The 13,367-nt window shown below is 41.4% G+C and overlaps 7 non-coding genes across 7 annotated transcripts; all 7 read right to left on the bottom strand.

The window, feature by feature from the left end:
• Positions 1–2,918: 2,918 nt before the first annotated feature.
• On the bottom strand, positions 2,919–2,991 carry trnaf-gaa (transfer RNA phenylalanine (anticodon GAA)). The gene has a single exon. It is a non-coding gene; the product is annotated as a tRNA-Phe (tRNA).
• Positions 2,992–4,100: 1,109 nt separating this feature from the next.
• On the bottom strand, positions 4,101–4,173 carry trnaf-gaa (transfer RNA phenylalanine (anticodon GAA)). Its single transcript has one exon. It is a non-coding gene; the product is annotated as a tRNA-Phe (tRNA).
• Positions 4,174–7,002: 2,829 nt separating this feature from the next.
• trnaf-gaa (transfer RNA phenylalanine (anticodon GAA)) lies at positions 7,003–7,075 on the bottom strand. Its single transcript has one exon. It is a non-coding gene; the product is annotated as a tRNA-Phe (tRNA).
• Positions 7,076–8,184: 1,109 nt separating this feature from the next.
• Positions 8,185–8,257, bottom strand: trnaf-gaa (transfer RNA phenylalanine (anticodon GAA)). Its single transcript has one exon. It is a non-coding gene; the product is annotated as a tRNA-Phe (tRNA).
• Positions 8,258–9,726: 1,469 nt separating this feature from the next.
• Positions 9,727–9,799, bottom strand: trnaf-gaa (transfer RNA phenylalanine (anticodon GAA)). The gene has a single exon. It is a non-coding gene; the product is annotated as a tRNA-Phe (tRNA).
• A 2,433-nt stretch (positions 9,800–12,232) lies between these two features.
• Positions 12,233–12,305, bottom strand: trnaf-gaa (transfer RNA phenylalanine (anticodon GAA)). The gene has a single exon. It is a non-coding gene; the product is annotated as a tRNA-Phe (tRNA).
• A 323-nt stretch (positions 12,306–12,628) lies between these two features.
• Positions 12,629–12,701, bottom strand: trnaf-gaa (transfer RNA phenylalanine (anticodon GAA)). Its single transcript has one exon. It is a non-coding gene; the product is annotated as a tRNA-Phe (tRNA).
• Between the last annotated feature and the right edge of the window lie 666 nt (positions 12,702–13,367).

Consider the following 13,367-nt stretch of genomic DNA (forward strand, 5'->3'; position numbering starts at 1 on the left):
TCCTACCATGGGCTGTGTTTCTCTCTTGACAATCTAGGTTTTTTGAGATAATTCCTTTTTACCCGTTCACTTTCCTACAAAGGGCTGTGTTTCTCTCTCGACAAACATCCACAATTCATAGTAGTCTTTGCCGAAACCCGGGATTCAACCAGGGACCTTCAGATCTTCAGTCTGACGCTCTCCCAACTGAGCTATTTCGGCTACAAAAGGCTAAAATGGCCGTTTTCATTTGGAAAGTAAAACCAGGAACTCGCTCCGTGGAACGTAGACGACAAAGTTGTGGAGCCAGATAAAGGCAACAAAAGCGCAATAATTGACTGTTGTAGCTGAGGAAGAAGCCTCCTGTGCTTTCATTGATCTAGGTTTTTTGAGATAATTCCTTTTTACCAGTTCACTTTCCTACCAAGGGCTGTGTTTCTCTCTCAAAAAACATCCACAATTCATAGTAGTCTTTGTGGAGGGATTGAACCAGGGACCTTCAGATCTTCAGTCTGACGCTCTCCCAAATGAGCTATTTCGGCTACAAAGGGCTAAAATGGCCTTTTTCATTTGGAAAGTAAAACCAGGAACTCGCTACGTAGAACGTAGACGACAAAGCTTTGGAGCCAGATAAAGGCCACCAAAAAAATGCAATAATTGACTGTTGTAGCCTCCTGTATTTTCATTAATCTAGGTTTTTTGAGATAATTCCTTTTTACCCGTTCACTTTCCTACCATGGGCTGTGTTTCTCTCTTGACAATCTAGCTTTTTTGAGATAATTCCTTTTTACCAGTTCACTTTCCTACCAAGGACTGTGTTTCTCTCTCGACAAACATCCACAATTCATAGTATTCTTTGCCGAAACCCGGGATTGAACCAGGGACCTTCATATCTTCAGTCTGACGCTCTCCCAACTGAGCTATTTTGGCTACGGAGGCCTAAAATGGCCGTTTTCATTTGGAAAGTAAAACCAGGAATTCGCTCCGTGGAGCGTAGACGACAAAGCTGTGGAGCCAGATAAAGGCCACAAAAGCGCAATAATTGACTGTTGTAGCTGAGGAAGAAGCCTCCTGTGTTTTCATTAATCTAGGTTTTTTGAGATAATTCCTTTTTACCCATTCACTTTCCTACCATGGGCTGTGTTTCTCTCTTGACAATCTAGGTTTTTTGAGATAATTTCTTTTTACCAGTTTGCTTTCCTACCAAGGGCTGTGTTTCTCTCTCGACAAACATCCACAATTCATAGTATTCTTTGCCGAAACCTGGGATTGAACCAGGAACCTTCAGATCTTCAGTCTGACGCTCTCCCAACTGAGCTATTTCGGCTACAAAGGCCTACAATGGCCGTTTTCATTAGGAAAGTAAAACCAGGAACTCGCTCCGTGGAGCGTAGACGAAAAAGCTGTGGAGCCAGATAAAGGCCACAAAAGCGCAATAATTGACTGTTGTAGCTGAGGAAGAAGCCTCCTGTGCTTTCATTAATCTAGGTTTTTTGAGATAATTCCTTTTTACCAGTTCACTTTCCTACCATGGGCTGTGTTTCTCTCTTGATATTCTAGGTTTTTTTAGATAATTCCTTTTTACCCGTTCACTTTGCTACCAAGGGCTGTGTTTCTCTCTTGACAATCTAGGTTTTTTGAGATAATTCCTTTTTACCCGTTCATTTTCCTACCAAGGGCTGTGTTTCTCTCTCGACAATCTAGATTTTTTGAGATAATTCCTTTTTACCCGTTCACTTTCCTACCATGGGCTGTGTTTCTCTCTTGACAATCTAGCTTTTTTGAGATAACTCCTTTTTACCAGTTCACTTTCCTACCATGGGCTGTGTTTCTCTCTTGACAATCTAGGTTTTTTGAGATAATTCCTTTTTACCAGTTCACTTTCCTACCAAGGGCTGTGTTTCTCTCTCGACAAACATCCACAATTCATAGTAGTCTTTGCCGAAACCCGGGATTCAACCAGGGACCTTCAGATCTTCAGTCTGACGCTCTCCCAACTGAGCTATTTCGGCTACAAAGGGCTAAAATGGCCATTTTCATTAGGAAAGTAAAACCAGGAACTCGCTACGTAGAACGTAGACGACAAAGCTTTGGAGCCAGATAAAGGCCACCAAAAAAATGCAATAATTGACTGTTGTAGCCTCCTGTATTTTCATTAATCTAGGTTTTTTGAGATAATTCCTTTTTACCCGTTCACTTTCCTACCATGGGCTGTGTTTCTCTCTTGACAATCTAGGTTTTTTGAGATAATTCTGTTTTACCAGTTCACTTTCCTACCATGGGCTGTGTTTCTCTCTTGACAATCTAGCTTTTTTGAGATAATTCCTTTTTACCAGTTCACTTTCCTACCATGGGCTGTGTTTCTCTCTTGATATTCTAGGTTTTTTGAGATAATTCTGTTTTACCAGTTCACTTTCCTACCATGGGCTGTGTTTCTCTCTTGACAATCTAGCTTTTTTGAGATAATTCCTTTTTACCAGTTCACTTTCCTACAAAGGGCTGTGTTTCTCTCTCGACAAACATCCACAATTCATAGTAGTCTTTGCCGAAACCCGGGATTGAACCAGGGACCTTCAGATCTTCAGTCTGACGCTCTCCCAACTGAGCTATTTTGGCTACGGAGGCCTAAAATGGCCGTTTTCATTTGGAAAGTAAAACCAGGAACTCGCTCCGTGGAGCGTAGACGACAAAGCTGTGGAGCCAGATAAAGGCCACAAAAGCGCAATAATTGACTGTTGTAGCTGAGGAAAAGACTCCTGTGCTTTCATTAATCTAGTTTTTTTGAGATAATTCCTTTTTACCAGTTCACTTTCCTACCATGGGCTGTGTTTCTCTCTTGACAATCTAGCTTTTTTGAGATAATTCCTTTTTACCAGTTCACTTTCCTACCAAGGACTGTGTTTCTCTCTCGACAAACATCCACAATTCATAGTAGTCTTTGCCGAAACCCGGGATTGAACCAGGGACCTTCAGATCTTCAGTCTGACGCTCTCCCAACTGAGCTATTTCGGCTACAAAGGCCTACAATGGCCGTTTTCATTAGGAAAGTAAAACCAGGAACTCGCTCCGTGGAGCGTAGAAGACAAAGCTGTGGAGCCAGATAAAGGCCACAAAAGCGCAATAATTGACTGTTGTAGCTGAGGAAGAAGCCTCCTGTGCTTTCATTAATCTAGGTTTTTTGAGATAATTCCTTTTTACCAGTTTACTTTCCTACCATGGGCTGTGTTTCTCTCTTGATATTCTAGGTTTTTTGAGATAATTCCTTTTTACCAGTTCACTTTCCTACAAAGGGCTGTGTTTCTCTCTCGACAAACATCCACAATTCATAGTAGTCTTTGCCGAAACCCGGGATTGAACCAGGGACCTTCATATCTTCAGTCTGACGCTCTCCCAACTGAGCTACTTCGGCTACAAAGGGCTAAAATGGCCGTTTTCATTTGGAAAGTAAAACCAGGAACTCGCTACGTAGAACGTAGACGACAAAGCTTTGGAGCCAGATAAAGGCCACCAAAAAAATGCAATAATTGACTGTTGTAGCCTCCTGTATTTTCATTAATCTAGGTTTTTTGAGATAATTCCTTTTTACCCGTTCACTTTCCTACCATGGGCTGTGTTTCTCTCTTGACAATCTAGGTTTTTTGAGATAATTCTGTTTTACCAGTTCACTTTCCTACCAAGGACTGTGTTTCTCTCTCGACAAACATCCACAATTCATAGTATTCTTTGCCGAAACCCGGGATTGAACCAGGGACCTTCATATCTTCAGTCTGACGCTCTCCCAACTGAGCTATTTTGGCTACGGAGGCCTAAAATGGCCGTTTTCATTTGGAAAGTAAAACCAGGAACTCGCTCCGTGGAGCGTAGACGACAAAGCTGTGGAGCCAGATAAAGGCCACAAAAGCGCAATAATTGACTGTTGTAGCTGAGGAAGAAGCCTCCTGTGTTTTCATTAATCTAGGTTTTTTGAGATAATTCCTTTTTACCCATTCACTTTCCTACCATGGGCTGTGTTTCTCTCTTGACAATCTAGGTTTTTTGAGATAATTTCTTTTTACCAGTTTGCTTTCCTACCAAGGGCTGTGTTTCTCTCTCGACAAACATCCACAATTCATAGTATTCTTTGCCGAAACCTGGGATTGAACCAGGGACCTTCAGATCTTCAGTCTGACGCTCTCCCAACTGAGCTATTTCGGCTACAAAGGCCTACAATGGCCGTTTTCATTAGGAAAGTAAAACCAGGAACTCGCTCCGTGGAGCGTAGACGAAAAAGCTGTGGAGCCAGATAAAGGCCACAAAAGCGCAATAATTGACTGTTGTAGCTGAGGAAGAAGCCTCCTGTGCTTTCATTAATCTAGGTTTTTTGAGATAATTCCTTTTTACCAGTTCACTTTCCTACCATGGGCTGTGTTTCTCTCTTGATATTCTAGGTTTTTTTAGATAATTCCTTTTTACCCGTTCACTTTGCTACCAAGGGCTGTGTTTCTCTCTTGACAATCTAGGTTTTTTGAGATAATTCCTTTTTACCCGTTCATTTTCCTACCAAGGGCTGTGTTTCTCTCTCGACAATCTAGATTTTTTGAGATAATTCCTTTTTACCCGTTCACTTTCCTACCATGGGCTGTGTTTCTCTCTTGACAATCTAGGTTTTTTGAGATAATTCCTTTTTACCAGTTCACTTTCCTACCAAGGGCTGTGTTTCTCTCTCGACAAACATCCACAATTCATAGTAGTCTTTGCCGAAACCCGGGATTCAACCAGGGACCTTCAGATCTTCAGTCTGACGCTCTCCCAACTGAGCTATTTCGGCTACAAAGGGCTAAAATGGCCATTTTCATTAGGAAAGTAAAACCAGGAACTCGCTACGTAGAACGTAGACGACAAAGCTTTGGAGCCAGATAAAGGCCACCAAAAAAATGCAATAATTGACTGTTGTAGCCTCCTGTATTTTCATTAATCTAGGTTTTTTGAGATAATTCCTTTTTACCCGTTCACTTTCCTACCATGGGCTGTGTTTCTCTCTTGACAATCTAGGTTTTTTGAGATAATTCTGTTTTACCAGTTCACTTTCCTACCATGGGCTGTGTTTCTCTCTTGACAATCTAGCTTTTTTGAGATAATTCCTTTTTACCAGTTCACTTTCCTACCATGGGCTGTGTTTCTCTCTTGATATTCTAGGTTTTTTGAGATAATTCTGTTTTACCAGTTCACTTTCCTACCATGGGCTGTGTTTCTCTCTTGACAATCTAGCTTTTTTGAGATAATTTCTTTTTACCAGTTCACTTTCCTACAAAGGGCTGTGTTTCTCTCTCGACAAACATCCACAATTCATAGTAGTCTTTGCCGAAACCCTGGATTGAACCAGGGACCTTCAGATCTTCAGTCTGACGCTCTCCCAACTGAGCTATTTTGGCTACGGAGGCCTAAAATGGCCGTTTTCATTTGGAAAGTAAAACCAGGAACTCGCTCCGTGGAGCGTAGACGACAAAGCTGTGGAGCCAGATAAAGGCCACAAAAGCGCAATAATTGACTGTTGTAGCTGAGGAAAAAGCCTCCTGTGCTTTCATTAATCTAGTTTTTTTGAGATAATTCCTTTTTACCTATTCACTTTCCTACCATGGGCTGTGTTGCTCTCTTGACAATCTAGGTTTTTTGAGATAATTCCTTTTTACCCGTTCACTTTGCTACCAAGGGCTGTGTTTCTCTCTTGACAATCTAGGTTTTTTGAGATAATTCCTTTTTACCCGTTCATTTTCCTACCAAGGGCTGTGTTTCTCTCTCGACAATCTAGATTTTTTGAGATAATTCCTTTTTACCCGTTCACTTTCCTACCATGGGCTGTGTTTCTCTCTTGACAATCTAGCTTTTTTGAGATAACTCCTTTTTACCAGTTCACTTTCCTACCATGGGCTGTGTTTCTCTCTTGACAATCTAGGTTTTTTGAGATAATTCCTTTTTACCAGTTCACTTTCCTACCAAGGGCTGTGTTTCTCTCTCGACAAACATCCACAATTCATAGTAGTCTTTGCCGAAACCCGGGATTCAACCAGGGACCTTCAGATCTTCAGTCTGACGCTCTCCCAACTGAGCTATTTCGGCTACAAAGGGCTAAAATGGCCATTTTCATTAGGAAAGTAAAACCAGGAACTCGCTACGTAGAACGTAGACGACAAAGCTTTGGAGCCAGATAAAGGCCACCAAAAAAATGCAATAATTGACTGTTGTAGCCTCCTGTATTTTCATTAATCTAGGTTTTTTGAGATAATTCCTTTTTACCCGTTCACTTTCCTACCATGGGCTGTGTTTCTCTCTTGACAATCTAGGTTTTTTGAGATAATTCTGTTTTACCAGTTCACTTTCCTACCATGGGCTGTGTTTCTCTCTTGACAATCTAGCTTTTTTGAGATAATTCCTTTTTACCAGTTCACTTTCCTACCATGGGCTGTGTTTCTCTCTTGATATTCTAGGTTTTTTGAGATAATTCTGTTTTACCAGTTCACTTTCCTACCATGGGCTGTGTTTCTCTCTTGACAATCTAGCTTTTTTGAGATAATTCCTTTTTACCAGTTCACTTTCCTACAAAGGGCTGTGTTTCTCTCTCGACAAACATCCACAATTCATAGTAGTCTTTGCCGAAACCCGGGATTGAACCAGGGACCTTCAGATCTTCAGTCTGACGCTCTCCCAACTGAGCTATTTTGGCTACGGAGGCCTAAAATGGCCGTTTTCATTTGGAAAGTAAAACCAGGAACTCGCTCCGTGGAGCGTAGACGACAAAGCTGTGGAGCCAGATAAAGGCCACAAAAGCGCAATAATTGACTGTTGTAGCTGAGGAAAAGACTCCTGTGCTTTCATTAATCTAGTTTTTTTGAGATAATTCCTTTTTACCAGTTCACTTTCCTACCATGGGCTGTGTTTCTCTCTTGACAATCTAGCTTTTTTGAGATAATTCCTTTTTACCAGTTCACTTTCCTACCAAGGACTGTGTTTCTCTCTCGACAAACATCCACAATTCATAGTAGTCTTTGCCGAAACCCGGGATTGAACCAGGGACCTTCAGATCTTCAGTCTGACGCTCTCCCAACTGAGCTATTTCGGCTACAAAGGCCTACAATGGCCGTTTTCATTAGGAAAGTAAAACCAGGAACTCGCTCCGTGGAGCGTAGAAGACAAAGCTGTGGAGCCAGATAAAGGCCACAAAAGCGCAATAATTGACTGTTGTAGCTGAGGAAGAAGCCTCCTGTGCTTTCATTAATCTAGGTTTTTTGAGATAATTCCTTTTTACCAGTTTACTTTCCTACCATGGGCTGTGTTTCTCTCTTGATATTCTAGGTTTTTTGAGATAATTCCTTTTTACCAGTTCACTTTCCTACAAAGGGCTGTGTTTCTCTCTCGACAAACATCCACAATTCATAGTAGTCTTTGCCGAAACCCGGGATTGAACCAGGGACCTTCATATCTTCAGTCTGACGCTCTCCCAACTGAGCTACTTCGGCTACAAAGGGCTAAAATGGCCGTTTTCATTTGGAAAGTAAAACCAGGAACTCGCTACGTAGAACGTAGACGACAAAGCTTTGGAGCCAGATAAAGGCCACCAAAAAAATGCAATAATTGACTGTTGTAGCCTCCTGTATTTTCATTAATCTAGGTTTTTTGAGATAATTCCTTTTTACCCGTTCACTTTCCTACCATGGGCTGTGTTTCTCTCTTGACAATCTAGGTTTTTTGAGATAATTCTGTTTTACCAGTTCACTTTCCTACCAAGGACTGTGTTTCTCTCTCGACAAACATCCACAATTCATAGTATTCTTTGCCGAAACCCGGGATTGAACCAGGGACCTTCATATCTTCAGTCTGACGCTCTCCCAACTGAGCTATTTTGGCTACGGAGGCCTAAAATGGCCGTTTTCATTTGGAAAGGAAAACCAGGAACTCGCTCCGTGGAGCGTAGACGACAAAGCTGTGGAGCCAGATAAAGGCCACAAAAGCGCAATAATTGACTGTTGTAGCTGAGGAAGAAGCCTCCTGTGTTTTCATTAATCTAGGTTTTTTGAGATAATTCCTTTTTACCCATTCACTTTCCTACCATGGGCTGTGTTTCTCTCTTGACAATCTAGGTTTTTTGAGATAATTTCTTTTTACCAGTTTGCTTTCCTACCAAGGGCTGTGTTTCTCTCTCGACAAACATCCACAATTCATAGTATTCTTTGCCGAAACCTGGGATTGAACCAGGGACCTTCAGATCTTCAGTCTGACGCTCTCCCAACTGAGCTATTTCGGCTACAAAGGCCTACAATGGCCGTTTTCATTAGGAAAGTAAAACCAGGAACTCGCTCCGTGGAGCGTAGACGAAAAAGCTGTGGAGCCAGATAAAGGCCACAAAAGCGCAATAATTGACTGTTGTAGCTGAGGAAGAAGCCTCCTGTGCTTTCATTAATCTAGGTTTTTTGAGATAATTCCTTTTTACCAGTTCACTTTCCTACCATGGGCTGTGTTTCTCTCTTGATATTCTAGGTTTTTTTAGATAATTCCTTTTTACCCGTTCACTTTGCTACCAAGGGCTGTGTTTCTCTCTTGACAATCTAGGTTTTTTGAGATAATTCCTTTTTACCCGTTCATTTTCCTACCAAGGGCTGTGTTTCTCTCTCGACAATCTAGATTTTTTGAGATAATTCCTTTTTACCCGTTCACTTTCCTACCATGGGCTGTGTTTCTCTCTTGACAATCTAGGTTTTTTGAGATAATTCCTTTTTACCAGTTCACTTTCCTACCAAGGGCTGTGTTTCTCTCTCGACAAACATCCACAATTCATAGTAGTCTTTGCCGAAACCCGGGATTCAACCAGGGACCTTCAGATCTTCAGTCTGACGCTCTCCCAACTGAGCTATTTCGGCTACAAAGGGCTAAAATGGCCATTTTCATTAGGAAAGTAAAACCAGGAACTCGCTACGTAGAACGTAGACGACAAAGCTTTGGAGCCAGATAAAGGCCACCAAAAAAATGCAATAATTGACTGTTGTAGCCTCCTGTATTTTCATTAATCTAGGTTTTTTGAGATAATTCCTTTTTACCCGTTCACTTTCCTACCATGGGCTGTGTTTCTCTCTTGACAATCTAGGTTTTTTGAGATAATTCTGTTTTACCAGTTCACTTTCCTACCATGGGCTGTGTTTCTCTCTTGACAATCTAGCTTTTTTGAGATAATTCCTTTTTACCAGTTCACTTTCCTACCATGGGCTGTGTTTCTCTCTTGATATTCTAGGTTTTTTGAGATAATTCTGTTTTACCAGTTCACTTTCCTACCAAGGACTGTGTTTCTCTCTCGACAAACATCCACAATTCATAGTATTCTTTGCCGAAACCCGGGATTGAACCAGGGACCTTCATATCTTCAGTCTGACGCTCTCCCAACTGAGCTATTTTGGCTACGGAGGCCTAAAATGGCCGTTTTCATTTGGAAAGTAAAACCAGGAACTCGCTCCGTGGAGCGTAGACGACAAAGCTGTGGAGCCAGATAAAGGCCACAAAAGCGCAATAATTGACTGTTGTAGCTGAGGAAGAAGCCTCCTGTGTTTTCATTAATCTAGGTTTTTTGAGATAATTCCTTTTTACCCATTCACTTTCCTACCATGGGCTGTGTTTCTCTCTTGACAATCTAGGTTTTTTGAGATAATTTCTTTTTACCAGTTTGCTTTCCTACCAAGGGCTGTGTTTCTCTCTCGACAAACATCCACAATTCATAGTATTCTTTGCCGAAACCTGGGATTGAACCAGGGACCTTCAGATCTTCAGTCTGACGCTCTCCCAACTGAGCTATTTCGGCTACAAAGGCCTACAATGGCCGTTTTCATTAGGAAAGTAAAACCAGGAACTCGCTCCGTGGAGCGTAGACGAAAAAGCTGTGGAGCCAGATAAAGGCCACAAAAGCGCAATAATTGACTGTTGTAGCTGAGGAAGAAGCCTCCTGTGCTTTCATTAATCTAGGTTTTTTGAGATAATTCCTTTTTACCAGTTCACTTTCCTACCATGGGCTGTGTTTCTCTCTTGATATTCTAGGTTTTTTTAGATAATTCCTTTTTACCCGTTCACTTTGCTACCAAGGGCTGTGTTTCTCTCTTGACAATCTAGGTTTTTTGAGATAATTCCTTTTTACCCGTTCATTTTCCTACCAAGGGCTGTGTTTCTCTCTCGACAATCTAGATTTTTTGAGATAATTCCTTTTTACCCGTTCACTTTCCTACCATGGGCTGTGTTTCTCTCTTGACAATCTAGGTTTTTTGAGATAATTCCTTTTTACCAGTTCACTTTCCTACCAAGGGCTGTGTTTCTCTCTCGACAAACATCCACAATTCATAGTAGTCTTTGCCGAAACCCGGGATTCAACCAGGGACCTTCAGATCTTCAGTCTGACGCTCTCCCAACTGAGCTATTTCGGCTACAAAGGGCTAAAATGGCCATTTTCATTAGGAAAGTAAAACCAGGAACTCGCTACGTAGAACGTAGACGACAAAGCTTTGGAGCCAGATAAAGGCCACCAAAAAAATGCAATAATTGACTGTTGTAGCCTCCTGTATTTTCATTAATCTAGGTTTTTTGAGATAATTCCTTTTTACCCGTTCACTTTCCTACCATGGGCTGTGTTTCTCTCTTGACAATCTAGGTTTTTTGAGATAATTCTGTTTTACCAGTTCACTTTCCTACCATGGGCTGTGTTTCTCTCTTGACAATCTAGCTTTTTTGAGATAATTCCTTTTTACCAGTTCACTTTCCTACCATGGGCTGTGTTTCTCTCTTGATATTCTAGGTTTTTTGAGATAATTCTGTTTTACCAGTTCACTTTCCTACCATGGGCTGTGTTTCTCTCTTGACAATCTAGCTTTTTTGAGATAATTTCTTTTTACCAGTTCACTTTCCTACAAAGGGCTGTGTTTCTCTCTCGACAAACATCCACAATTCATAGTAGTCTTTGCCGAAACCCGGGATTGAACCAGGGACCTTCAGATCTTCAGTCTGACGCTCTCCCAACTGAGCTATTTTGGCTACGGAGGCCTAAAATGGCCGTTTTCATTTGGAAAGTAAAACCAGGAACTCGCTCCGTGGAGCGTAGACGACAAAGCTGTGGAGCCAGATAAAGGCCACAAAAGCGCAATAATTGACTGTTGTAGCTGAGGAAAAAGCCTCCTGTGCTTTCATTAATCTAGTTTTTTTGAGATAATTCCTTTTTACCTATTCACTTTCCTACCATGGGCTGTGTTGCTCTCTTGACAATCTAGGTTTTTTGAGATAATTCCTTTTTACCCGTTCACTTTGCTACCAAGGGCTGTGTTTCTCTCTTGACAATCTAGGTTTTTTGAGATAATTCCTTTTTACCCGTTCATTTTCCTACCAAGGGCTGTGTTTCTCTCTCGACAATCTAGATTTTTTGAGATAATTCCTTTTTACCCGTTCACTTTCCTACCATGGGCTGTGTTTCTCTCTTGACAATCTAGCTTTTTTGAGATAACTCCTTTTTACCAGTTCACTTTCCTACCATGGGCTGTGTTTCTCTCTTGACAATCTAGGTTTTTTGAGATAATTCCTTTTTACCAGTTCACTTTCCTACCAAGGGCTGTGTTTCTCTCTCGACAAACATCCACAATTCATAGTAGTCTTTGCCGAAACCCGGGATTCAACCAGGGACCTTCAGATCTTCAGTCTGACGCTCTCCCAACTGAGCTATTTCGGCTACAAAGGGCTAAAATGGCCATTTTCATTAGGAAAGTAAAACCAGGAACTCGCTACGTAGAACGTAGACGACAAAGCTTTGGAGCCAGATAAAGGCCACCAAAAAAATGCAATAATTGACTGTTGTAGCCTCCTGTATTTTCATTAATCTAGGTTTTTTGAGATAATTCCTTTTTACCCGTTCACTTTCCTACCATGGGCTGTGTTTCTCTCTTGACAATCTAGGTTTTTTGAGATAATTCTGTTTTACCAGTTCACTTTCCTACCATGGGCTGTGTTTCTCTCTTGACAATCTAGCTTTTTTGAGATAATTCCTTTTTACCAGTTCACTTTCCTACCATGGGCTGTGTTTCTCTCTTGATATTCTAGGTTTTTTGAGATAATTCTGTTTTACCAGTTCACTTTCCTACCATGGGCTGTGTTTCTCTCTTGACAATCTAGCTTTTTTGAGATAATTCCTTTTTACCAGTTCACTTTCCTACAAAGGGCTGTGTTTCTCTCTCGACAAACATCCACAATTCATAGTAGTCTTTGCCGAAACCCGGGATTGAACCAGGGACCTTCAGATCTTCAGTCTGACGCTCTCCCAACTGAGCTATTTCGGCTACAAAGGCCTAAAATGGCCGTTTTCATTTGGAAAGTAAAACCAGGAACTCGCTCCGTGGAGCGTAGACGACAAAGCTGTGGAGCCAGATAAAGGCCACAAAAGCGCAATAATTGACTGTTGTAGCTGAGGAAAAGACTCCTGTGCTTTCATTAATCTAGTTTTTTTGAGATAATTCCTTTTTACCAGTTCACTTTCCTACCATGGGCTGTGTTTCTCTCTTGACAATCTAGCTTTTTTGAGATAATTCCTTTTTACCAGTTCACTTTCCTACCAAGGACTGTGTTTCTCTCTCGACAAACATCCACAATTCATAGTAGTCTTTGCCGAAACCCGGGATTGAACCAGGGACCTTCAGATCTTCAGTCTGACGCTCTCCCAACTGAGCTATTTCGGCTACAAAGGCCTACAATGGCCGTTTTCATTAGGAAAGTAAAACCAGGAACTCGCTCCGTGGAGCGTAGAAGACAAAGCTGTGGAGCCAGATAAAGGCCACAAAAGCGCAATAATTGACTGTTGTAGCTGAGGAAGAAGCCTCCTGTGCTTTCATTAATCTAGGTTTTTTGAGATAATTCCTTTTTACCAGTTTACTTTCCTACCATGGGCTGTGTTTCTCTCTTGATATTCTAGGTTTTTTGAGATAATTCCTTTTTACCAGTTCACTTTCCTACAAAGGGCTGTGTTTCTCTCTCGACAAACATCCACAATTCATAGTAGTCTTTGCCGAAACCCGGGATTGAACCAGGGACCTTCATATCTTCAGTCTGACGCTCTCCCAACTGAGCTACTTCGGCTACAAAGGGCTAAAATGGCCGTTTTCATTTGGAAAGTAAAACCAGGAACTCGCTACGTAGAACGTAGACGACAAAGCTTTGGAGCCAGATAAAGGCCACCAAAAAAATGCAATAATTGACTGTTGTAGCCTCCTGTATTTTCATTAATCTAGGTTTTTTGAGATAATTCCTTTTTACCCGTTCACTTTCCTACCATGGGCTGTGTTTCTCTCTTGACAATCTAGGTTTTTTGAGATAATTCTGTTTTACCAGTTCACTTTCCTACCAAG

Source organism: Odontesthes bonariensis, chromosome 2 (assembly GCF_027942865.1).
Source record: "Odontesthes bonariensis isolate fOdoBon6 chromosome 2, fOdoBon6.hap1, whole genome shotgun sequence".
Classification (NCBI taxonomy): domain Eukaryota; kingdom Metazoa; phylum Chordata; class Actinopteri; order Atheriniformes; family Atherinopsidae; genus Odontesthes; species Odontesthes bonariensis.